This window comes from Rhinatrema bivittatum, chromosome 2, assembly GCF_901001135.1.
Source record: "Rhinatrema bivittatum chromosome 2, aRhiBiv1.1, whole genome shotgun sequence".
Lineage (NCBI taxonomy): Eukaryota > Metazoa > Chordata > Amphibia > Gymnophiona > Rhinatrematidae > Rhinatrema > Rhinatrema bivittatum.
Genome location: NC_042616.1, coordinates 649,630,381 through 649,657,577, shown reverse-complemented (window position 1 = coordinate 649,657,577; position 27,197 = coordinate 649,630,381). Strand labels below are relative to the sequence as shown.

At 41.2% G+C, this 27,197-nt stretch overlaps 1 protein-coding gene and 1 long non-coding RNA gene across 4 annotated transcripts in view; both read right to left on the bottom strand.

Annotated features, from left to right (window-relative positions):
* Nucleotides 1-27,197, bottom strand: part of NKAIN3 (sodium/potassium transporting ATPase interacting 3) — a 1,185,646-nt gene that overhangs the window by 902,788 nt on the left and 255,661 nt on the right. The gene's annotated exons all lie outside the window — the stretch shown is intronic.
* Nucleotides 21,492-27,197, bottom strand: part of LOC115085395 — a 35,829-nt gene continuing 30,123 nt past the window's right edge. For both annotated transcript variants that reach the window (XR_003854824.1, XR_003854825.1), the window contains exons 2-3: nt 23,095-23,197; nt 21,492-21,972 (exon numbers count right to left, since the gene is read on the bottom strand). This is a non-coding gene — a long non-coding RNA (uncharacterized LOC115085395). The remainder of the gene's footprint in view (nt 21,973-23,094; nt 23,198-27,197) is intronic.

The window sequence follows — 27,197 nt, the reverse complement described above, 5'->3', positions numbered from 1 at the left end:
AACAGGGCAAACATAGTAACCTGACTTACATTTCTGCAGGGTAAACTGTACAGCCAGGGATAATGCAAGACAATCCAAGATCCAGTCCAGGACAATTAATGAAGGTATCAATCTTCTACATATTTGGCACAGTTAGATAAGCTTCACAATACTTTAACAAGACTCTCACAGTACTCTTCTATTTACAGAAACAAAATGTATCAGTCTGAGCACTCATGGCTTCTCTGGGTCCAGTGGTTCAGCTCATCTTGGATTCTAGCCCTAAAGTTGTCAGAACACTATAGTGTTCCCAACAATCGTTTTTAAAATCCTGAGGGACAATCTGGAGCCTCAGGGGCAGGGTCATGTACCAACTATCGATATTCTGAGCCTAGCTTTGTTTAAGCCACCGGTGGCTCTACATTTATTTATTTTGATTTACTTATCAAGTTTTAGATACCGCCATTCGGTTTCGCCATCATAACGGTTTACAAGTTTCGCTGGATTAAGGTATGTTAATATGTTAGGTAGATATTAGGATACAGCTTTACGTTAAGGAATTAATAAGGTTAAAAATGCAAATTTACATGGTTGCAGGAGGATATAAAAGTTAAATATAAAGGTTAACATGGTTGAGATAAATGGACATATAGAAGTCCAGTATGACTGAGCACACTCCAGTTCAAAGCTCACCAAAGCACTTTTTGCCCTGACATATCTATATATCTTTACTTGCCCTGACTTATAAACCTTTACTTGCTGGAGAATAGATGCATCAAGTGATAGAGCTGATAATAACCAAGACCACGTTTCCAAACAGAGAGCTTGTGGAGACCTTGACCTTTTAAAAAATCAAGCTTTCACTAGTCAGAACCTCAGCAGATCCTCAGGCACTAGGAACAGGAGGAATGGAGAAGCTCCACTAGCTATTGGCAAGAATTTTATTTATTTTTACCTTATTTTATAATATTGATTTGTATTTTATGATATGATGAATTATTTTAACTATTTAAATGTTTAATGTGCTTAGTTTTACTTAACTGTTTATTTTATGCTTTATTGTAAACCGATGTGATATATATTTTGAACGTCGGTATATAAAAACAAATAAATAAATTAAATAAATAAATAAATAAGTGGCATGCCAAGCGTAGATAGGACAGGAAGTTTTAAAAGCCCAACTTTCATTCCATGGAAGTGGAAGCCTTGGTCTATAAAGAAACTTCACATTTTCAAGTCCTTAATGCCAGCACTAGGCATCAAATCTAGACTGCTGTCAATAGCATTGGAACATCACACAGAAGTAGAGGAACTTAAACCCAAGTAGAAAAACGTGAGATCATAGATTAGAAATGGACAAGCTGCAGAGTACAGGCCACAACTGGGGTATAACAGCTTTTAGGATGGCTCATGGTGACCTATAGTGATGAGTTGGGTCCTATTCCAGAGCAACAAAAACAGGAGGTACACATGTGGATATTATATTGTTTTCACCCCCTTCCCCCCTACACATTCTCCTTAGACTTCTTGGAGGCCCTTACCACACTCAGAACAGGCCCTCAATGTAGCCCTAAGGCCAAAATGTTTGTCTACCCTGTCATAAATGGTCAATAAAATATTTAGGTTGAGATGCCAAGCCAAAGACCCCCAAAAGAGATTCATCCCAACTGAAATATTTTGCCACCCTTTAACAGATGATCACTTACTACACCATTGCTTAAGAGCTTACCTAGGGCCTGGAAGTAGGATTCAGCTTTCATCTTGGTAAAAGACAGACCTTGAAAGGACAGTGTATAGCTCTATCATCACAGTAATATATTAGAATCACACCAAGGCTATACATAAACCTGCAAGGCATAGATCAGAAGGAATGACTATATAGAACAGTAATTGATAGAACATCAGGGATATCATGCTGTACATACAGAATATAATAGGAAAGAATTGTACTGCAAAAACACTGGATATATATTCTGAATTGCCATAATCAAAGTTAACATGTATTGGTAGCTTACTGTGCCCTTTTTCTATGCAGGAATGCACTCGTAAAGCTTTGGATGCCTAGGAAAATGAATCACAGGATCCAACTCAACCTCCACTTCCTCCCTCATCACTCTCCAAGGAGCAGCAGGACACAGTATATGATTTTAGGGTTAAGTAATATAGACAGGAAGAGATGCACTGTGGATAAAACTGGATAATGGCATACTAGATTGTAATTATAAAGAGACACACAGTAACTAATAGAAGACTGTTGCATATTAGCATATGTCATAAAAGGATAAATTATGGCTCACTAGTATCATTACTTTCTAAATCATACTAATGTTCAAGTCAATGATCCAAATGAAGCTGCTTCACAGAAGTGTGGAGTCACTGAAGATGTGTGTAGTTGATGGAGAGATTCCTCTTATATTAAAGTCACTTCCCTCACTCCTTAGTATGCCTTCCTGTGTTACACCACCCCTGACCCCTGCATAGACTACATCAAGGGTGAACAAACGTTTTGAGTTACAGCCTCCTTCCATTCATGCAATTTGTTGGGATCCCCCTACGATGGTTTTATATACTGTATATAAAGTACAAATACACACATATGTGAAGGGTATTCACCAAGGAGCCACATTGCCAACCAGGGGCTCAGATCCCCCATTTTGTTTCTTCTCGTTGCTTACACATGCACAAGCTCAGAGAGGCAGACACCCTGTACCCAGATAGACACAGATAGCTTATACCCAGACAGACGCAGATACCCACATCCAGACCGACTGGGAGAGAAACAGAAACACAGTCAGACATAAAAACCCCATACCAGAAAGACAAAGTCACCATATCCAGACAGACACCCCACAGCCAGTCAAAACTTTTTAGAAGCTGAGAAAAAGTCCATCACATCCTGCCCAACTTTTATTTATTTTTTTACATTTTCACTGTTTTGACAAATTTTTCCTATTTTTCTTTTTGTATTTTTGTTAGATTGCTCATCCTTTCTATTTTTATGTTTTGATTTGCTTACTGAACTTTTTTATATTTTTGCTTTTACACTCCCTTCCCTACCTCCTCCTTCTTTCTCCTCCATCTCATTATTCTTGCGAGCCTCTTTGCCCATTCCCCTCTCCTATCTCACCCTGTTTTTCCCTGGCGAGTAACAGCTGTGAACTTTCTTCCTAGGTAGGGACCCTTAGGGATGTGCAGCAGGGTCGGATACGTTCGATTCAGTATTCGTATTCGTCGGGACCCAAATCCGTTACATCCGTTTTCGGGGGACCCCGATTCGTCCATTAGTTACATATGGTATTCGTTTCCCATTAAAGTTCAAAAAAACCCCATCCCAACCCTTTAAATTTAATTAACTACAACCCCCACCATTCTGAACCCCCCAAGACTTCAAAAGTCCCTGGTGGTCCAGTGGGAGTCCTGGAGCATTCTCCTGCACTCGGGCCATCGGCTGCTGGTATTCAAAATGGCGCCGATAGCCTTTGCCCTTACTATGTCACAGGGGCTACTGGTGCCATTGGTCGGCCCCTGTCACATGGTAGGAGCAATGGACGGCCGGCACCATCTTTGTGCTCCTACCATGTGACAGGGGCCGACCAATGGCACCGGTAGCCCCTGTGACAAAGTAAAGGCAAAGGCTATCGGCGCCATTTTGAATACTGGCAGCCGACGGCCCGAGTGCAGGAGATCGCTCCGGGACCCCCGCTGGACTACCAGGGACTTTTGGCAAGTCTTGGGGGGGTCAGGAGGGTGGGATTTTATTTGCTAGTGATATGTTGCATTCGTGGGGGTTCGCCATACGTTTCGGAACCCCTCGAATGCAACGAATAGGGACCTATACATTGCGGATTGCGCATTTGTTCAAAACGAAAGCACATCCCTTAGGGACCCAACAGCAGTAGAAACTCCTCCCAGGATGAAGGCTAAAGGTGGCAGGTCTTCCTGGGTTGAGTAATACTGCAGTGGCTGCTCCCTTGTCCAGTTCTGCCGCACAGTAAATGGCTCCCCCTCTGGGCCCACTATAGCAGAAGTAGCAACTGTCTTTGGCCCACCAAGCTGTGGGATGCTTATAATGATGGCACTAAGTTCTGGCAATTCCCTCCCTGCTCATCTTGCAGTGCCTCCACAGCATCGAGGCTCAGCAGTGGAGCCATTTTTTTCTTCCCTGATTAGGCCTCCAGTATGCCCCTCCTTTAAGATTCTTCGAGCCTCCCAGTTTGCTCATCCCTGGTCTATCTCCCTTCACTTGCAGACAAATGAGGAGAGGACTAGAAACAAGGAGATCAATATTCAAAGCTATTTAGATGGATGACTCTCATATGTTATCCTTCTAAATGGCAAGTTTGGGGATATTCAGCCACTTATCCCACTGAATATCCAGAACAAGTTATTCGGCTAACTTTAGCCAGATAAATTGTCCACTAAACCGCTTACTGAATATGGGCCTTGTGGTGCATACCGTTGAGATTTAAAGAAATCCCCTCTAATTTTGCTCCACAATAAAAAAAAAAATAGACAAATCTGTTGCAGCGCAATGTTACTACTTTTAATTTCCACAAAAGGAGGATGTGGAATATCCACAGGCCTCTCTTGAAAACTGAGTTCTTTTACTGCATAGATTGCAAGTGTTTCTTGCAGTGCATATCCTATCTACTGTTGTTCCTTCAATATTCAACTCTCCACCTCATCTTTAATAATGGCTCCTATGTTTTCAGCAGGGTTCTAGTCTGAGAGTTCCCTGGCCAAACATTGTTAGCTCAAACATGAATGCCATTTTTTTTAAGCAGCTATTGCATGGCATTGGCTCGCATGCATGAAACCTTATCATGGACAAAAGTAGCGTTGCCTATTTCCAAAACATTTTCTGCATCACTCAAAAATGGAATGATATTTTTGGCTAAAATTGTAATTTAAAAATAGGCTCCATCCCAAGATTCCCCATATTCTTTGATTACTCACAACATTTTCTTCACTGTGAACATGACAACTAGACCAATGCAAGCAGAGCTTCTGACAATTTGGTGATAATGACCCTCGTCGCTAATTTCATTCAAAGTTTTTGATCAAACTTGATTATTTTATAAAATTGGTTTTCAAATTGACCAAATGAAAAATTTGTCAGAAAGTGCTAAATGAAGGAAATCCTCTTCATCCCAATTTTGTAACCAATTCACCAGCCAGAGCCTGTCTTGAATATATAGAAACATAGAAACATAGAAATGATGGCAGAAAAAGACCATTCGGCCCATCCAGTCTGCCCAGCAAGCTCCCACACATATTTTCCCGTACTTAGCTGTTTCACCAACCACCAAGTTGAGGGCTCTTGTTTGATTCAAATTTCCTGCCACCCCTGCCATTGATGCAGAAAGTAATCAACATTACTTGCATCAAAGGTGAGCATAAGGCTTAATGTTTAAGGGTACTAACCGCCGCATCAAGCAAGTTATCCCGATGCTTGTTTACCCAGACTGCACAGATCAATGCCTTGTTGGATGTTGTCTGAATGTAAATCCTCTTTTCCACATTTCTCCCTTCCGTAGAAGCAGAGAGAAATGCTGTATATGCATTCAAAGTGATGTATCAGGCTTAATTGGTTTAGGGTAGTAACCACCGTAATAAGCAAGCTACCCCCACGCTTATTTGTTTACCCAGACTGTGTAGTTCAGTCCTTGTTGGTTGTTGTCTGAATACAAATTCTCTTTTCCACATTTTCCCCTGCCGTTGAAGCAGAGAGCAACGCTGTATATGCATTCAACGTGATGTATCAGGCTTAATTGGTTTAGGGTAGTAACCACCACAATAAGCAGGTTATCCCATGCTTATTTGTTTACCCAGACTGTGTAGTTCAGTCCTTGTTTGTTGTTGTCTAAATGCAAATCCTCTTTTCCACAATTCCCTTTTGCCGATGAAGCAGAGAGCAATGTTGGAGTTGCATTAACCGTGTGAAGGCTTATTGAGTAAGGGTAGTAATCACCAGGTAATAGCCTCCATTCCAGCAAGCCACCCCCATGGCTCTTCTCGTCATTTCCATCCTCTATTCTTTATGGATCCATAGTGTTTATCCCATGCCCCTTTGAAATCCTTCACAGTTTTAGTCTTTACCACTTCCTCTGGAAGGGCATTCCAGGCATCCACCACCCCCTCCGTGAAGAAATACTTCCAGACAATGGTTCTGAGTCTTCCTCCCTGGAGTTTCAAATCGTGAACCCTAGTTCTACTGATTTTTTTCCAACGGAAAAGGTTTGTTGTTGACCATGGATCATTAAAGCCTTTCATGAATCTGAAACTCTGTATCATATCACCCCTGCTCCTCCTCTCCTCCAAAGTATATATATTTAGGTTTTTCAATCTCTCCTCATAAGTCATTTTATGAAGATCATCCACCTTTTTGGTCACCCTTCTCTGGACTGCCTCCATCCTGTCTCTGTCCCTTTGGAGACAGGGTCTCCAGAACTGAACACAGTACTCCAGATGAGGCCTCAGCAAGGCCCTGTACAAGGGGATCATCACTTCCTTTAACTTACTAGATATTCCTCTCTCTATGCAGCCCAGCATTCTTCTGGCTTTAGCTATCGCCTTGTCACATTGTTTTGTCAACTTCAGATCATTAGACACTATCACCCCAAGGTCTCTCTCCTGCTCCGTGCACATCAGTCCTTCGCCCCCTATCAAATAGAGTTCTTTCGGATTTCCACACGGTTTTAGTTTTCAATGGTTTTGAAATAACATGAAACACCTGGATACCAGCCCTGACCCGATAACGATAAACTGTTCCTCTATCAACTTTTTTCCTCCTCTCATCCAAAATCATTCATGCAGCCTGGTAACAGCTTTTTTTCCGCTTGTTGGAATTTTTAATAATTTTTTTTGTTTTCTTGAGACAATTTTAGCAGTTGACTGTCACCAAATTCCATAAAACACTCTTCAGCAATCTTGCACCATGTCCTCTGAACCCAGTTTTCACTTTGATGTAATTTTTTGGTAATCCACTTTTTCGTAATAAAGGTTGCTGCAGCATCATAAGCCTCACAAAATACAATACACTCAATATGGTCAATCTGACACTGTTTTTCGCTATCGTACATTCCAGCCATAAATAATAGATTTAAGTAATGTGTAAGGTACTATTAAATTCCAAACTGAATGGCCTACAAAAATTATAATAGCGGAATAATTTAGTGGGGTGGTAGTGGGGGCAGAGGCAAAGGTTATGTAACACGCCCTGTATATCAGTAAGAGAAGTTCAAGGAGAACCATAAAATATGGGTGGTGGTCATATTTTTCCTTTAGTTTAATTATTACATCCTCTTAAACTCCAACTTCCTTAGTTGCAGTATTATTTGTTCTTTGACAGATCGCTGCGTTGTAAGCCCCTGATGCAGCCTTGTTGGCGAAACTCAGTTCGAGTCGGGCACCTCTAATAAAATCTTCCACGGTGTAAGGTAGTCCCCTTTGTTGTTTTTTTGCCTTGGCTACGTGGGACCGCCTTCCGATTTGCTTTATTGGACTATATAAAAAGAGGGCTATCTACCTCGCTAACATATGTACCCCTACTTGCTGTCAGTGTACCTATCTAATTTCATTTATTAGTATTTATCAATTGCTTTCCAGATAAAAATCACCCAAACTGATGTACAACATAAAATAAAACAATCACATAAAATTCATAAAACACACAATCAAAAACAATAAAACAATAAACAGAAAACATTTTACCTCCATATACAATATTGCCCATTTAACAGGCATCACCCAAGGCTTCAAACCTTTTTTAAACCGCAACAAATTAGTTTTCTCCCTAAACTGAAGTAGCATTTCTAATCCCTTCTTAATTCTGAGGAAAACAATTTGTTTAGTATTTCAAATTACTCTGTCACATTCCTCCTTTCCACCTCTCTGTCTTACAATATCACCTCGCTGTGCATTATCATGACTGAATAAAGTCTTGCCTCCAAGTATCAGTGCTTTAAATATTTTTCCTCTGCTCATGCCTCACTGTCCATCTTTCTCTGCTTCCCTCATCTTTTACAGACATTCTTCCCCATCTTCTTTTTTTGTGAGACCTATTGTACCTTTTAAATGCTGATCTTTCCTAACTTTTCCTTCACTTCTTTTGAAAATCATGCTGATCTTTTATTCCTCTTACTTTCATTTACTTTCCTAACATAAATATTTATTTTCCTTACAATTTTTTCATTTAATTTAGTTCACTGTTCAACTTCATAAGATCTTCTCACTCTGCCAGTGCCTCCATAAGGTAATCCGGGGCAGTTCTATAATTAGCCAGCAAGAAGTACTCCCCCAAAATCCCCCACTTTTCCTTTTCCACCTACATCCCAATCCAAAAGTTATATAAAAAGCTAGTGGTTACCAATACCTGCCGGTAAGATCTGTACAGCAATGCTACTTGAAGAAATGATGGCAGCATTCTTACATCTTGCCAGCAAGAAGATGACCCATGCAACAGCACCAACTAATGATGTGCTGGCGGGGGCGCAGTGGCGCCAACTAATGAAATGCTGGAAAAAGGAACCACACTGCTGCACCGGAGTTCCTGCAGTGGGCCCAATATTGGCCTGCTGGCTGGGTTCCCACATCTGGACAGCCAGAAGAAGAAGATCTATGGTATTGTGAGGGAATGGACGGAGAAGGGCTGTGAGTCATGGGAGGGAAGGGAAGGTGAGTTGTGACTAGGCATGCCAAGCAGGAAAAAATCAGTTTGATTTCAAAATTTGTTTTGTGGGCACCCTAATTTGTTTCTTTAATAGTAATTTTCAGCCTATATTGGGCTCCAGAATAGGGTATTTTTTAATCAATTGTCTTAAAACTTGTTGGAAGAAATCAACAGAATTGGGAAAGAACTCCAAGATACCTAGAAATACTGAGGAGACAGGAAAGTGACACCAAAAGTGACATGACTAGCCTATGACTCCATAAAGGGGCAAAGGGGTATCAGAATTTGAAAAGAAGTTGGCCATAGAGGCAAAAACTCACAGTAAAATCTTTTTAAAATATATCCGAAGCAGAAAGCCTGTGAGGGAGTCAGTTGGACCGTTAGATGATCGATGGGTTAAAGGGGCACTTAGAGAAGATAAAGCCATTGCGGAAAGATTAAATGATTTCTTTGCTTCGGTGTTTACTGAAGAGGATGTTGGGGAGGTACCCGTACTGGAGAAGGTTTTCATGGTTAATGATTCAGATGGATTGAATCAAATTACGGTGAACCTAGAAGATGTGATAGACCTGATTGACAAACTGAAGAGTAGTAAATCACCTGGACCGGATGGTATACACCCCAGAGTTCTGAAGGAACTAAAAAATGAAATTTCAGACCTATTAGTAAAAATTTGTAACCTATCATTAAAATCATCCATTGTACCTGAAGACTGGAGGATAGCTAATGTACCCCAATATTTAAAAAGGGCTCCAGGGGCAATCCAGGAAACTACAGACCAGTTAGCCTGACTTCAGTGCCAGGAAAAATAGTGGAAAGTGTTCTAAACATCAAAATCACGGAACATATAGAAAGACACTTTGCAAAGCATGGGTCATCCCTTATTTGGAAATGTCTCTAGATCACAGATTTCTTCCATGTTCTCTTTTCCCTATCCCTAGCAGGGGATGCTGGCATTGGAGCTGAGGTAAATGGTGGACTTTGAGGAATAATGCCAGGGGCATCAGTTGTGCTCTTTACCTGTGCTCTTCAGCCCTATCCTCATTTTGTCCTGTCTCCCCCATCAATTATCTGGATGATGATGCTAACACAAATGTATATGCCTGCCAAATTTTCCTCTTCCATTATACTTTCAATGTCTTCTGATTAAGACAAACCAAGTAATGACTCTTCATCTGAATCAGTGGAGGAAAGGGCAACCTTTTCCCTATTGTTGAAAACAGAAGATTGGAGAGAAATACACCTATTGTCATCTGCACTCTGCAGTGCTACATCATCATCTCCATATGCCAGTTACTTTGGCATAAAGCTTGCTCCTGCTCCAGAAGAAATCTCTCTTCAGTTTCGATGCAGGACTACTTTTTGGGTTCTTCCTGGCACTGCCAGTGCCAGTGCCAAAGTGCCCAATTTTGGACACATGTATATTTATCTCATTTGCTCTGCCTTTCCCTACCTTGTACCCCAGGGGGGGTTCTTTCACACTGTGACCTGCTATCTTGCCACATCAGCATTTTCTTCTTTTCACATTCTCCCCCTTCATCCATGGGCAGAAGTCACAGTTCCTGTCCGATGAACTATCCTTTGGACAGGTTCTCTTAGGTATTTTCCCCTTGCTGCTCTGGCTGTTTATAGTTAACAAGCAGATCTTGATAAGCTGGCCAAAGTTCTTAGCTTATTTTGTTCTGCAGAGACCATGTATCTTTGCCTGCCATTATCCATCTTTTACAGTTTGTATCTCTCTGTGGTCAATATTCATATGTTGTTGCTTTCAGTGGTGAAACATTGGGTATCTCCCTACAATCCCTAATATGATTGCTTTTATGTCACTTGGGATGTGAAGATTACAACCAAGATTTAATATTTTGCAGTGGTATTGTAGTGCCCAAACTGTGCCAGTTCCATGCTGCTGTGTGGAAAACAAAGAGAAAATGCTGCAGTGAGTGTCATACTGTCTGCTCTGCACTATTTCTCTGAGACAGACAAGCTTCACAATGCACCCTGTTATGCTGCACTCTCTGCCCTGTCCTCACTGCTCACTTATGACCAGTGTCCACTGTCTAGTGCCCACTGCCCACACTGTGCTCACTGCGAGGCAAACAGAGAATACATGACTAATCTCAAGTGTACCTATTACTTCAATCAACAGAAAGGAAAAAACTGAACAGGAACAGGAAGTAAAGCAACACGAATATGCAATGAGACACAAATATTGTGATACAGCGCTTGCCTCACTGCTTTGCTTTCCTCTCTTGTGTGATAGGCTGTTGATGGGCTAGCATACAATATGCCTCAGCAAAAAACGTTAGCAAGAACTCAAAAAGAGCTCAGAGCTATGCTTTCATACAGACAATGTCTTAGAAGCACTGCAAAGCGAATCTCTGACAAGTTCAGTCTTCAAAATCAGCATCACTGTACCTGATCTGCAGTGATAGGTCAGACTGGCAGACTGCTTCTCTGTGATACATCATTCCTGTCATCTCCATGAAAACATGCCCATCCTCCCCTTCTCTGCTGACTGCCTGATCGACACTGTGTCAATTTATAACGGTACGCATGCACCTGTTGCTTTCCTATGATTTCTATGAGTCCATTGACTACAATGGCTTATAGAAATCATTCTATTTCAAATGAATAAAACAAATAGGATTTGTTTAATTTGAGGGACCCTCTTAATTCTTTTCAGGATCCCCCGAAAGAAAAAAAATTAGCCCCTATTTGTTTTGCTTTTGAATTTTGTTTGAAACTAATGCACATGCCTAAAAGGAGCAGTAAAAGTGTCATGGCCTACTAGAGCATGATGGTTTTTATATCACACATTTGTTAATGACCTTTTCATTTGGATTCCATATACACACACCACAGTTTCTAATCCTATATGCAATGCTCATCTTGCTGCTCTATAGGTTGAAAAGTGTCCAAACGGTGCACACCACCCACAGCTGATTCAGATATGGTGCTCAGCACTGACTTGTCAGCAGCAGTGAAAGTGATGTGGCTGTCAGGACCCTTAGCATTCAACCTCGCCTCCTTTTTCTTTACCAGCTGTTTGAGGTCTCTCCAGTTGTGGCTGAGCTCATTGTTGCCACGATGGTTGAAGAACACTCCATTGACTCTGTTCCTGATCTGTGCCCTTACCTGCTCTTTCCTATAGAGCCCCACTTTCCTGAACTGGGGGCCATACAGGACATTCTTGACCTTCATAACCTCACTTACTAGAAGGTCCAGCTCACTGGGGAGGAAGTTGGGCTTACAAAGGAGGGCTGCTTTCCTCTTAGCCATTCTGGTAGTGGAAAATGTTGTGGCCATATAGCAGTTCCATAAGTAGTAACATGCAAATTGGTCTGATATACGTGCATATGGGTGTGAACTACACAAAGAGATCATACACGTGGATATTGTTAAAATGGATAGCATTATTGTACAAATTAATTAGAATGTGCATAATTACATTTAATTTACACATGTATTCTTTTTACAATACTGGTGACCCACCTAGTCAACCACACAGGCAAGGATGGTAAAGCATACAATCCACATTGTGTATGCTATATACAATGCACCTTTATTTCTCCACATCAGCTAATAGACTAAGGTAAGCTGTCAGGATTACCTTCAATCAGGTTACTCTGCTGGTCCTTAGCATTTGCCATAGATGGAAGAGGGAGTGGTAGAGTGAGTGATTGCACTCAGCTGGGAGTGTAGGTGTCTGAGTCATACAAAAGCACAGGAGCATGTATGTCCTACTTCTCCAGTATACTATAGGTTAGACAAAGGTAGGTGTTACAGATGTAAGTTTTTTGTGGTCTTTGAAGAGATGTCCTTATGTCATCCTTCAGCTGATTATCAGGGGCTTACTAGCTAGCACTTGTGAACAAGGAGAGGGCTAAGTAAGGTATAGATCATAATTAAGACAGCTCTTTTAAAAAAGGCAGGCATTGCATACGTTAAGGAATTGAACTATAGCATTTATTTTCTCTTACATTTTAAGTCCATGGGGCATAAAGGGTGCTTTATAGACTTTTCTAAAATACTATTACGCATTGTTCACATTCTTAACATGTTTGATGAGCACTGGTAGGAGAAGGGCAGCAGGGGGATGGGAATGCAGGATCACAGGGGTGAAGAGGAGAAGGAGGATAGAGAGAATGGGGCTTTCTCTCTTCATAAGGCTTTGTCTTCTCTGCCTTGGAGACTCTGAGCCTCCATCCTCATTCTCCTTCCTCATCCCCTGCTTTACTCTTTTCTCCCTTTTACCCTCATTTTTGTGGTCATCAGCAGCAGAGGCAGCAAAGCCTAGGACGATAGCCTGAAAAGCCAGAGAGGGTAAAGCAGTGGGCCAGACAGGCAATCACCAGCTCTAAAGTTTCAGACTAATGAAAAATCCCTGCTTTTGTGTGTGTGTTCTGTGCTCTGCAGTATAAGCCTCACTATGACCCCTTCCTCTTCTTGTCCCAAGATTATAGGATGAGAGCAAGGGGGAAGGGGATGCTGTGCGATAGGGCTTTATCGCGCGTTGCGATTGTTTCGCAAATGCCGTTTTTAGTAGTTTTAAGCTCCTGGAGAGCCAGCCTAGCTGTCAGGGCCCCCCTACAACTCTCTCTCTCTCTCTCTCTCTCTCCCCCGTGGTTGTAGGGGGGCCCTGACAGCTAGGCTGGCTCTCCAGGAGCTTAAAGCTACTAAAAACGGCATTTGCGAAACAATCGCAACGCGCGATAAAGCCCTATCGCACAGCTTTACGCAAATGAAAAAGGTGTAGTTGAAATCCGCGTTAAAGCCGTGCGATATGGCTTTACAAAACTGTGAACCCAGCCCACTTGGCCACATATCCTGCCCCAAACTCCTCCTATTTTTCTCATTTGCATTGCACCATGCATTATGGTGCTTTTGCATGCGTTAAAGGCATTTTCGCATGTGTTAAAGGTGCTTAACTAATGCGAAAATGCCATAAAGCACTTTGATAAATGACCCCCAAAGTTTGTAAAAACGAGGAACCATGGCTGCCAGGCTGGTGCTACAATGGTCAGGCTCCACAACCCATGAAGAACAGAAAGTCCCACTCTCACATTAGCATGCACATATGTGCACATAAACACATGGCTGTGTAGGGCGCGGGCAGATGTATGCACATCAGCGCGCACACAAAATTTCCTCGATTTAAGTATTCTTTTCATTGTGTGCACATATACCTGCATGCATGATAGAAAACGTATACAGGTTGGTGCGTGCGCACACACATATGCATTTATCAGTGCACATGCACACCTTCTAAAGTTAACCTCATAGATGGCATTTTTAAATCTTTGCATAGACTTTTGCAGAAAAATTCTTCTGGCAGAAAAAAATAATTCAAGTGGCCATGCATACTTTGTGCCCGCAGCAAATTTCCAAAGCAAAAGTATACACATACATTTGCTTTGAGAAATGGTGCAAAGCCTGACCCTTGTTCCAATATGGAGAGTTTAAAAACCACCCCCTTAGAAGGTGTATGGCACATGGCACATTTTACAATTACACTCTGTTTTTAAATAACCTCCCCATATTGCCTGTACCCAGAGAACTAAGTTGTGAGACAGATTGATCCAGTCAGGTTTTTCGAGACCCATATTGGTTACATCCTCACACACACTTGTACCTCTCAGTGGTCAGAAACTCTGTGGTTCTTGTTCAGTCCGTGCGGACTGACATGATTTTTGTTTTGTCTACACAAACTTCTATTAAACTGAGATTCAACACCACATGTCAGACCTCACATGTGATATACACATTATCCATTGCCCTTGCAATAAATTTCATGTGGAGAAGACTATTTACCAAATTATCACTAGAATGATAGTGCATCGAAGTTGTTTAAAGAATTTACATATCATAGCTCCCCTTTGGAGATTTACATTTTTTCATTATTGACTTGGTTTTACTGGATTGGCATGGTGGGGACATTTTAAAGAAATTGCTGAAATTGGAACAGCTTTGGATTTATAGATTGAATATTTTAACAACGGTTTATTTTCTGCTTAGGATTTTCCCATTTTTTTGTAATTTAAGCTTGTGATACTTCTAAAGTGTAAGTCTGCACATTTTTTGACATTTGTTCATCTCTCCACAGTTCAAGTACAATGTCATCACGACACCATGCTACTGTTAACAGGTCCATTAAAACATGGCATTTATGGATAGTTGTTCTTCCTTGAGGACTCTGTTCAAGCTGTTATAAGGCCATTTTTGTGTCCAAGACAGAACATGGCTATTTAAGATGTTTCAATTTCATTTCAGTTTTATGAAGTTCCCTCTGATGTAGTTGCAAAAAAACATTACCAAATGTTGGAATTGTTTTACATACATTTATAAAAATTGTTTATATAAAATAGTCATGAGTATGAATGATTGACAAAACTGGTATGTCTAAATAGAGTAGACATCCACCTGACTTGCTGACACTCTATTTGTACCTCATGGTTCCTTCCAGGACTGCCTCAATGTCAGTTTTATGGTAAGTTCAATAAAACATAATGTGCAGATTCTTTATTTGACTTCACTACTAAATCCCAAAGCAATACAAAAAGTTCTATCTGAACCGTTCTGTAGACTATGATATGGAGATTTTGATTCCTCATTACTAAGCTCCTTAAAGAATCATGAGCAAGGCCAGCTGATCAGTGCCAGATGTTGGGAAAACAAATAAGCAAAAATAAATAAATCAATCAAAGGACTAGCAGGAAAAAAAAAACTGATTACAGCTACTTGGGCTTTGTCTATCATGGGAAATGGGCATTCAAAGTGGTATAAACTCACACAAAAAGAAAATAAATAAAACGTACAGCTTCCCCATCCCCCCAAATGACACTCTTGTTCTTACTTGCAAATGGATAATTCTGCAGCCAACCACTTTGTCACTATGGAGACCACCATTTTTTGTTCACTTCTCATACATGGTAAGTACCCACACATTATCCTAATATCAATTCCTGTCCCCAGCACGGACATCCATTTTTACCCAGAATTAATATTATCAAAGTTAACATTCTATCCATTTAGTATTGGGGTTTTCTAGTTTCCTGTTTTACCATTTTATTTTCACAGTCATTTGACATAATGAAATAACAGCAGGTTTCCTTTTTTCTTGCCAATTCCCATGACTACATCTTCCCTTCAAAAAAGCTGATGCTGGTGGAAGATAATGAAGGCAATTGCGCTATCACTGCAGGAGGTGTCACCTGCTCCCCCTCTACTGCATGATAATTAGAGAGAGAATTACTCTGAATTGGAACAATTAATCCAGAACCACTCTAAATTTCATCTGGAGTTTTTTTGTATGGACAATTTTTAATTTTACCTGATCTGTTCTATGTCATTTTGCCTTACGAACATGCCTTACGAACACTATTTAACTCATTCAAAACAGCAAATATGCATTCTAATCCGGAAGAGTGTATCTCCATGTGTGCAGCATGCATATATACTTCTTTACTGGGCTGTTAGTTCATTTTATCCTGTGTAGAATTCATAGGCCAGAAATTAAAGTATCTATTCAACAAATCCATTGTAAAGTAGGTTCTGCTGACTCATTAAGTATCATATAATGATTGATTTTTCAATATAGCCAGAGAGCATAATGTGTGCCAGGAGTTCTAGAGTCACTCCTGACACTTCGACGAGCATCCAACAGAAGAATACAAAAGAGGAAGAATTTGATTTAAATTTGTTTTTTTAATTGGAAAAGTTTATTGCTATACAATATCATCATATCCAGACTAGATGAACATTTCATAATGCTGAACTTTAGAGTTGGTTATGTCAATATGTAATTTTAAATTCTAATGATCTCCCAGGTTGTTTCAGTTTAGCACTACCAAATGAATTACAAGTCTAATGTCTTTATGAATCAGTCTATGTAAAGGTAACAGACTGATGAAGGTACAAACAATTCCCAAAGAGCATAAGTCCAAGCGAAAGGGAATCACTAAATCTAACACTGAAGTATTCTTTATTAAATATAATTCACCTCAATATCACTGTGTAACACCAGTCAGTTTTTTTAACACACAATTTTGGTAAGTACTAGGGACCTCCCGGCCCAAACATTATTTGCTCAACATGTGGAAAGGGAGGACTCCAATGGACAGTAAAGAGATGCATAAATTTTAAATAGCGCTAATGATAAAATTTGAATATACATGAGTATTATTGTGTTCTACGCAAATTCTTTCATCCAACCTGGGACAAAAATGCCTTACAAACATAGGAATCATCTTCTCTATAACTCATAAAATAGTTAAAATGGTTCTAAGACCTTTTCTCAATACCTGCTTCTAAGGCAATCTCAAAAAGAGATACACAGAGAGCCATGTTAAGTAAACTCATTTTTTGGCAATGTGACAAAACAATATCGTACTTGTAAGAGTTGAGAAATGCCTTCTCCAGAGGAAGAAGAAAAGAAAGAAGCAAAGGAGAAAAGCAAGCAAAATGAAGAAAAGGATGAGCTGAGGAGAAAAAGATTAAGAGGAAATAGTGAGAAAGAAGGAGGGAAGGTAAGATGAAGACAGGAAAAGAGGAAAAGAAGAAATAGGTACACAAAGCCAACCACTGTACTTCTTCTAGTCTTTCTAGTTTTGACATAATAGTTCTATTGCCATTTTAGGGGTTATTTTCTAACCCTATCGCATGCAAAGTGTGATGGCTAGATCGGGGCGGAGTTGGGGCAGCGTCGGGACCAGAAGAGGAGTCGGGGCGGCCAGTAGCGCGCCCAATAGCACCACCTTTCACGATGGCGCTATTGGGTGCGAAAGCCGGCAGTGATAACACCGTGGTGGTGCAATCACTGCCGGCTTTCACAGGCCCGCCCCCTGCTTCACCCCTCACTCCCCGTTACCGTGGGATTCAGAGAGGTGCGCGAAGATAGAAAATCCAGCCCTTAGTTAGAAGCTAATATGGATGTACTCTACTATTCTTTAAATAATTACACTGTTCTCATGAGTACTTATGCAATGTAATCAGAGGGAGATTTCTCTTTTTTCTTTCGGGCTTCCAGCTCAACCAGAACCAGTCTGTATTGGACTAAAGTAGTTTGAGCCTTAATTCATAACTATCTGGAGATTTTAACCCATTTTATAGCATCTTTCCCAGTTAGTCTGGCCACTAGATGTCACCATTGATCTATGACTCCCTCCAGGGCATATGAACCCTGGCTCCACAGCATGCACTGCCAGCCCAGGGGACCAGAAGATCTAACTTAGGCCTAGATTCATCAAAATGCTATAACCTTTGCATGAATAATGCCCACGTTAAGGAAAAGGGGCATGGCTAGGATAATTTTTGAGTTATTGTGCTTCACCTAGATATTTTATAATAAATGTATTTTTGGAGGCAGAGAGAGAGAGAAAGAGACACTCTTTATTAGGCTTGCCTAGTAGTCAACATACCACTATAGGAGGGTCATCTAGTAACTCGAGGTGAGGCTTTGGAGGTGGACTAGGGTTTTGGGGTCAGTTTTACATGTACAGTCAGATGTACGAACAGCAAAATACACATAGGTGAAGACTGGATGTGATTTGGAATAAGGAAAGATACACAAAGATGAGATTGCTGCAATGTTCTCTCACCCTAGTGTGATGCATCTCTACCTGGGTACTATCAAGCTAGGGCGAGAGAACATTGTAGAAATCTCATCTTTGAGTATCTTTCATCATTACAAATCACATCCAATCTTCACTGATTTGTACTGTGCTGTTTGTATAACTGACTGTGCTTGTAAAACAGGCTCCAAAACCCTAGTCCACCACCAAAACCTCACCTCGAGTTATTAGATGACCCTCCTATAATGGTATAAATAGATGACAATTAGGTATGCCACCTTAGAGGTGCTCCCTCTACTCCCTACTCTCTATACCTCTCTTTTCTCCCCATCCAAGAATACCTCAAACAGAATTCATAGTATTTATTACAAATTCCATTTCAGGCATATCACACAGCTTAATACCAGGAAAAAACATGTAGCTATTTCCAGCATTAAAACATGCATTACACTATCATCTGCAATGTTAACACTCATCATTTTCACACATTTCTCCCCTTTGACTAAATTTTGAAAAATGTTCATATGCATCTCAATGCGATAAATAACGCATGCGTTGTGGCGTTATCATGGGCATTATGGCCCTAATGCCCATGATAACAGCCTAACGCACTTTGTTGCATGACCCTGTTAGGAACTGAGCCTTGATCCTTCAGATAACAGTAGCACGGCAAATGCACCATTGGATCAGCCCAAATTTCTCATTTCAGTGACCACACTTCCTCCTTTTAGTCACTTTGTAATCAAATATATCCGACAAATTAGAATGACAATCATAACCATTTAATTATTTATTCTCAAGATTTCTCAAAACAAAAATATCAACTAAACACCTAAAGGTTGTTATTCAAAAACATAGGAGCCATTTATCCATATAAACTGTGGCACTTTGCTGGATAAATAGTACTTGTCCAGCTACAGGGCATTTTCAGCAGGAGAGCTTATCCAAATGTCATAGCATAGTGCCATTTAGGTGGATTAAAAAAGGTATTTCCCGGCATGTCAGAGGCTTGGCCAAAAGATAGCCAGAAAGTAAAATTTTCAGCTTCTCAGAGGCACCTAACTCTGACGTGTAGCCATATAAATTGAGGTTAGCTATTTAGACATCTGTAGAAGAGTGAATCCGGATATCATTTTAAATGGCTGCACCACTAATCTTTAAAAAGCAGATAGAGCAGTTTTAAACTAGATGATGGGGGAAAGCCAACAGTCACTCAGAAGCACATGGCTTGGAATGATGTATCTTTAAAGGATACTAAGAGAACAAGGAAATTAGGGCATCCCAGTAGAGAGGTTGCAATAAATGCCAAAGTGGATCAGATTCCTTTAAGTAAAGAGCAGAAAGATTCCAAATTACCCCATCAATTGATGAGCAGGTTGTTAGTACAAACAAAAAACATACTTTGAAATGTTTGTCTAAAAATGCTAGAAGTCTAAAAAACAAAACAGGATGAAGAGGTAGATAAAATTACCATCTCAGAGACCTGGTGGAAGGAGGACAACCAATGGGATTCTGTAATATCAGGGTACAAATTATATTGAAATGAAAGGACGAATCAAACTGGTGGAGGGGTGGCATCCATAAACCATTATTAAGATGAAGTTGCAGAAATCCACTGCTTATCCCTGGTTTAAGCAGCATGGTATCTATCTACCCTTTGGGATCCTGCCACATACTTGTGGCCTGGATTGGACACTATTGGAAACGGGATACTGAGCTTGATGGACCTTTGGTCTGACCCAGAATGGCAAGTCCTATGTTCTTAGTTCATCCAGGTATAGAACGTTTAGCTAGTTAAGCCACTTACATATCTGGGCAAGTATATAGAGCATCAGTTTTTGGATTTTTCTATAGCTGGTCATCTGTTTAAGACCTGAAAAGACCTTAGGCTCCTTCCTGGAGTATCTGCAATAGGTTAGGCATGACACTTAATACACCTGTCATGCAGATGAGGAACAATGTGAGAAAGTATTTATCCAGTATATGCCATACTTAGCATTTTGAGGTAAAGCTACCAGAAAGCCAACAGATGAAAGATCATGTTAAAGATATCTAAGGTTTTCTTAGTTGGGGGCCAAATGCTATTTTCAGGACTGTGTGATTCAACACACAACCCTCAGACCAAACGTTACTGCTTCCTAACCTCTCATTAGTTCATGGCCTGGTGAGCGTGGCTGTGTTGGATTTCAATCTTGTAGTTTGAGGTGTTCAAAGCCCTGAAGAAAAATGTAGGTGGAAAGCAAAGGTTGTGCTGTTGGTGTATGCCTTCATTTGGCACACTTACCTAAAAACATTACAAAAACAACACCTAATTGTCTGCGCATAAATAATTATTTACTGATGGTAGCTGTTAGTGGATCATTAACAAAGCTATGTGGCTACGTAGTGAGGCGAAATGCTTTGCACCGTGCTTTCTGATGAGTACAAAGAATATACAGCAAGGAAAGTGTGTAGCTGCTTGTAGTGCATTGTGTAAGGCTGTGGTGAATAGCAAGCTTGTTTTTAGTGCATGTGTAACAAATTGGAAAGGGAAAGATTCTGTCATGTTTGATTTCACATACAAGTCAATAGTACCCCTTACTATAGCACTAGTGTACAGTAATCTCAATGGACATACAGCATAGATAATAATAAACATTCCAAGAAGTACTGAAAAACCTTTTTCTATGACCCAGGCAACAAGCATGCCTTTTATGTAGCACTATTACATAAGATGATCACGTATTTGGAGGGAGTGAGTTTCACTAGGTTCCACATTTCCAGGTATTTGTAAACCATCCTGGCCTTGGAGCCATTCTACTAGATCTCCATCCTTAGCTTTTTGAATCATTTTGGTTTGTAGTAGCTCTTGCCAACTGGGAGATAAGCCTTGCCATGTTCTCTTTCCACCCCTCCGGTAGCCTCTCCCATTCCTGGAGCCTTTGTGGCACTAATGTGGGTAAGTAATTATGCCCCAGACAAGGATCACATGAGAAGTAAAGATGTGGTAGGAACATGATATCTTACATGGTGTGCATTTTTTACTAAGTCCTGATGCTCTTTTCTCTCATATTTCTAGCTATGCTTTTCACTTTTGCTCATGTGATAGCGGCCTCTACAACTTCTCATGTTGATCGGCCCTTATTTCTTTATCCTTCCACTTTGTTTCCAGAGAAGGGAAATGGGCTGTGAGAAATGAACAGGTCAGTACATAATGTTCACATGACAAAGTGTTGCTGTATTTCTATCTGATGATATGGTGATTCAGGCAAATAAAGAGTCAAGACAAGATAAACAGTAACATATGAAAATTTTTATTATTAATAAAAGACTAAATACACTTAAAGAAAACGGCAACAATACAGATTGCATTTGTGGGAAAGGGTTATATAGGGCAACCTGATAGCACCTCTTGGTGCAGAGTTAGTCTACCAGCTGCTGTACCGAGCAGCCGATGGCTTGTACCTCTGCCCTCAATGCCCTTAATCTGCAGCTCTGAGCTCTTTGCCTAGCCCTCCCGTGCTCCAGTTCATGTAGTTCCACAGCGGGTGTGTGGCGCTCCTGGTGAAGTTCAACCAGGGCCTCCTGTATCATCTCCCAAAGTGTCTCTGGTTGTGCCCTTGCAGGAAGCTGGTGTGTAGGAAGAGACAGGGCTGGCTTTCCCCAGGGGGTGGACCTGCTCCCCAGTCTCCCCTTCAGCAGCTTGCCATCCACTGGGCTCCTGCCCTTCCTCCTCCACTAGGCCTGAACCAGCAGCTCCTGAGGAAGTACTCCCTGAGAGATGGAACAACATTATAAATGAGAAAGCACATCCTGAAGAGTATTTAGTGAGAATGTAAACTCCACTTCCATTCAGGCGCTGCCTTGTTAATCTGCCCACACTGAAGGATCATTACAAGTAATGGGATCCCTGCATGTGTGCCTTGTCAATGACCACTCTGGGATTGTCATGTCAATGTAAATCAGTACATGCTTGCCTAAACTGTGTGTATGCACAGAAGAAAGCTCTTGGGAATATAGTATGCACTTTTTCCTTTTCAGTCAAGGCTAAATTTGTGTTCATTAGTTGGCCAGAATGCAGTTAAATCTGATATTTTATTAGCCCTTACCAATACAGTGATGTATATCGACTAACACATATGTCATTCATAATGAGAAAGTGTCAAAACCTGTGTTTCATGTTTGTATCCAGTTGCTACATTACTATTCTTAGTTACTGTCACAAAGAGCAGAAGATTGAGAAGGCGACACATGAGAAGGTTGAATGAAGTTCTGGAGCTGGCATTTATACAATAAGAAAGCTGACCAAAGTTTCACAGATGAAACATATTTGGCAGGTTATTTTTCAAAGTGTTGCTCATGCAAAAATGCCCACATTCATGTTTATGTGGACCTGCGTGGCCAGAATCGCAACATGGGTGCCCATGCGCTCATTTTAAAATCGACCTCTAAGGTTCTTACAAATATGTGGGAAAACCTACAGCTTGAAGAGTTTGTTAGACCTTTATTTCCCCTGTCAGATTATACTCATATATTCTCATGTGATTGTAGCTATACAGCATCACTACTTTTTTTTTTCCTGAGTAATGAAGACATTTTAAATACATACATATGTTAATTATTGGTAAAGTATAATGTACAGTGGGGGTAGATTTTCAAAGGATATGCGCGGCTACGCGTACTTTTGTTCGCGCCTGGTGCACGAACAAAAGTACGCCCGCATGTACATTTATAAAATCTACCCCAGCATTTTTTGGGGAAAATAACTCTCCCATGCTATTTGTCTCATTGTACTAAAGAGCTACACCATAATTGCAATTAAATGACACAAAACAGTTTCATATTGCTAGAAATAGGTGCATACTCATAGGCCCAATGAAACATGTGAACCCTTACCCTCCGTTGCCTCAAGTTCCTCTCAATCAGCTCTGGCTCCCTCCTCCAGAGCTACCAGAATTTCACCTTTAGCTCATCCGTGTTCTGAGATGTATAGGCTCGCCTGGAAGAAACAGCATGGTTTATACACACATTGAAAAAGGCCATCACTGCTGGACACTGAAAGCATTTTCCAAACACCTATCAACATTAACATTGTTCAGTTAAATTAAAATGTTCAGCTGGATATACTGTTAGTCCATTAACAGATCTATGCGGTTTACATGAGATGTCTTGAATGAGTAGAAATGAGTCTGTTATTTACCCTTTCGGATAATAGAAGGATTTGGGGGCATTCCATGAAGATAGCAAGTAGCACATTTAAGACTAATCGGAGAAAATTCTTTTTCACTCAGTGCACAATTAAGCTCTGGAATTTGTTGCCAGAGGATGTGGTTAGTGCAGTTAGCGTAGCTGGGTTCAAAAAAGGTTTGGATAAGTTCTTGGAGGAGAAATCCATAACCTGCTATTAATTAAGTTTACTTAGGGAATAGCCACTGCTATTAATTGTATCAGTAGCATGGGATCTTCTTGGTGATTGGGTAATTGCCAGGTTCTTGTGGCCTGGTTTAGCCACTGTTGGAAACAGGATGCTGGGCTTGATGGACCCTTGGTCTGACCCAGCATGGCAATTTCTTATGTTCTTATGTAAACTTCCACTTTGCTTTCCCCCACCATGCCGCAGATGACTGTATTGATCCATGACGCAACCACACCTTGAGCATTGTGTACCGTTCTGATCACACCATCTCAAAAAAAGGCAGAGCAGAATTAGAAAAGGTGCAAAGGAGGGCAACACAGATGATAAGGGGATGGAATGGCTCCCATTTTGATGAGAAGCTATGAGGCTAGAGCTCTTCAGTGGACCATCTTATCCACACATGTTTAGCTGGATAGTGTGCAATATGGTACCTGCTGATTTAATATTCTTGCCTCACCTCCAGCTTCTCTTACTTTTCCAGCAGGTAACTCTGTCTGCACGAAACAAAATTACCCAGATCTAGGGGGAATACATTTCAAGAGGAAGACTAATGCAGGTAAAATATGGCTTGCTTGAAAACAGGCCTGTAAAAGCATGCGTACATCCTCATTTTGCACACATTTTGATATGCACTGGGATAAACCGTTCCACAGGGAGGAGCCAGGGCAGATTTGAGACTTCCATGCATACATTAAGAAGAATGCACAGGTTACGCTTGTAAGGTAGCAGACGTAACTTTGTGTGTGTGTGTGTGTTAGTCTGTGTTTGCACCAGGGAACCTACTCAGGAATTTTCAAAGTCAACTTGCACGCTTAAGTTTGCTTTGAAAATGTGGGATAAAATTTGCGGGTAAAAGTTAGATGAAGATTCTACCCCCCCCCCCCCCATATAGATATAAAATTATCCTCTTAATATATGAGTTACAAAGGTAGAAAGACTGTCAAAAGAGCTTTTAGTCTGCAGTAATTAATCTTATAACCAAACTCTTCACCAGATCAATGAGCAATTTCAGTTATCTTAGCTATTGATGTCTGAATTAAGGATAAACGGCGTAAGACTGCCACTGGTCAAAGAAAATAAAAGCGTAGATATGCCTATTAATGTCAGCATCTAAGCTAACCTGCACACAGATTTCATCACTTCTGCCGACAGTTCAATAGCCCAACAAAGAAAAAGAGAGCACACAGGAGCCTTGGAGGATATGGACAGCTCCATAGATAGGGTAATTTAATAGCATACTGCATTCAATAGCTGTCTGCCCAACTCTGTCTAATTTAGAGTATTTTTTTGTCAAACAAAAGGAATGTAACATGTAAACTAATTCTATTATCAATGGCCTCAACATATTCTTAGTGCCAGCCAGCCAATATGATCACCGTAATTGATCAAGCAGCAAATCAAATATATACCGTTAGCATAAACAGTTTAGTTAGGAATAATGGAAGATGGAAAAAATCCCTTCCCCTGTTTATGCTTTATCAGAACTGATTTAGTTCACTTAGCGGCCGGTGTTATAAGCAGCACTATAGCTGCTGCGGGTTTTTGCACATACTTGTGCAGGTTTTTGTGCAAGTTTTTCCCCTGCTAGTCTTACACCTTATGGGGCGGATTTTAAAACCCCTGCGCGCGTAAATCCGGAAGGATTTACGCGCGCAGGGCCCTTGCGCGCCAGTGCGCCTATTTTGCATAGGCCGCCGGTGCGTGCAGAGCCCCGGGACGCGCGTAAGTCCCGAGGCTTCCTGTCGGGGGCGTGCCGGGGGCGTGGCGTGGCGTGATGACGCGGTGTTTAGGGGCGGGGCGCGGTGACGTGGGTGTGGTTTCGGCCTGGGGGCATTCCGGGGGCGTGGCTGCGGCCTCCGGAACAGCCCCCGGGACCGGACCACGGAGCGGGGCAGCCGGCCGACGCGCGCAAAGTTACGCCTGCTTTCAGCAGGCGTAACTTTGCCGACAAAGGTAAGGGGGGGTTTAGATAGGGCCGGAGGGGGGTGGGTTAGGTAGGGGAAGGGAGGGCGAAGGAAAGTTCCCTCCGAGGCCGCTCCGAAATCGGAGCGTCCTTGGAGGGAACAGGCAGCGCGCGCTGGGCTCTGCGCGCGCAGATTGCACAAATGTGCACCCCCTTGCGCGCGCCGACCCCAGATTTTATAAGATACGCGCGGCTATGCGCGTATCTTATAAAATCCAGCGTACTTTTGTTCGCGCCTGCTGCGCGAACAAAAGTACGCGCTCGCGCAAGTATTTAAAATCTGCCCCTAAATGTAATAAAGTGTTCAGCATGCGAAAATGCATGCATAAACCCGCTTTAAAACATGCAGCTGGTTTAGTGCAAGTGCACGCAAATGAGACAATTAACTATTCACGGGCTATGCAGGGAGCCTTGCATCAGTTAGCACAGGTTTTTTAAAGCGGTATTTTAGCACCTGGGTCAGGGCAGAAGTTAAGTTAAAGCACATGTCCGGAGACTGGTTAACTCTCGGATAATCATGGATTACCTTCATTTTTTCCAGATGTTTGGAACATTTTTTTAGGTCAGTCTCTGCTGCATTCCAGAACATGCTGGCACCCGCCGGTACAGCTGCCTCGTAGTCAGAGACAGAACATGAATATTGGATATTGCTCTACCCACCTTCAGTTCCACTCCTGGACCACTAACATTCACTGTTTTATAAAAAGGGAAGGCTTTCGCCCTGAGAATCACTCGTGGATCACCACATGAATGCAGGTTTCAGCGTGGGTTTCTGCGCAGTTTATTACATAGGGCTGTGAGTGTGCATTTTAGCGCAGGTTTCTCTTTTGTCATGTGAGGGTTTTTGGCGCACATCTCATTTGCACACGTCTTTCATTATTTCCTGTGGAAATGCCTGCACTTGTTGCACATGCTAAAAAATATACGCGTTGACAACTAGCGCTGATTTCACCGTGGGTGTCATTACATCAGCCCCACAGTGGTAACGTTCCATCTAATATGAGTTCTCTCCCCCCTCTTAACCCTTCCTATTTCCAAGTTATTTGTTTCCAACAGAACTATGCTATCGGGAATTTTTTAAAGTAAAGGTCAGTGAAACCACACATAAAATATCAATAATCGCTGTAAATATCATTCAGTATACTTTTTTAAAAAGCAGTCCTTGGAAGCTTTATTCGAATTGCTACTGCATCTGCTAGTGCAGAATAACTTCTATACTCAGAATAAAAATAATCATTAAAAAGCTGGGGCATGAAAAGCTTAGTGTTTCCCAGAGTATGGGGCAGCCTGACACTGACATCCACCTCAGCTTTCCTCTTCCCTTTGGAGCTGTCCTATAAATGCAGAGAGAAACAGAAAGCTGATGTAGGACACTTCAAGCTGGAGCCAGCACAGCTAGGATTAACAGTCACCCTTGGTGCATTTAATAATGATAAATCAGCCTTTTAAAAGATACATTCTCTGTTGGATTTTTTTTTAGAAGTTATTATTGTGCAGAACACAGCTGGACAATAATTTCTAAAATGATATGCATATGCTTTATATTTAAGAAAAGAAAATCTTCATTGTGAAACATCCTTTTTGGTACAACAGAAGACAGTGAAATTTGCAGCTTCAAAT